Source organism: Trichechus manatus, unplaced genomic scaffold (assembly GCF_000243295.1).
Source record: "Trichechus manatus latirostris isolate Lorelei unplaced genomic scaffold, TriManLat1.0 scaffold00031, whole genome shotgun sequence".
NCBI lineage: Eukaryota > Metazoa > Chordata > Mammalia > Sirenia > Trichechidae > Trichechus > Trichechus manatus.
Genome location: NW_004443967.1, coordinates 4,092,281 through 4,092,721, shown reverse-complemented (window position 1 = coordinate 4,092,721; position 441 = coordinate 4,092,281).

Sequence of the window (441 nt, the reverse complement as noted above, 5' to 3'; positions counted from 1 at the left end):
GGGGTTGTTAACCAATGTCATAAAACAACATGTGTACTTCTGTTTCATGAGAAACTATTTGTTCTGTAAGCCTTCACCTGAAGTACAATAAAATAAATAAAAAAAAAATAAAAAAGAATTGCTGGGATAAAATGTTTCCTTCTCTATAGTCAGGGCATATTCTGGGCCCTTTAGGGGGCCTTTGAAAAGGGCTAGTTTTATATTCGAGAATAAAGCGTCGCTATCAAGAAGTTTTAATATATTCTCCAGCAATTGAGAGATGGCATTGGCTTCGGAAGCCCCGGAAGAGAGGTTTCTGAAGGCATTTAGAGGCTTCCTAGGGAGGAGGAAGGTCGAGGTTCAGGCTCTTGGCTGAGGAGAGGCAACTCTGGGTCAGGGAGAGACGTCAGAGGCGTGAGGGAGGCCAGATGTTCAGAAGAAAAGTGGAAGATGGCGAAGCAG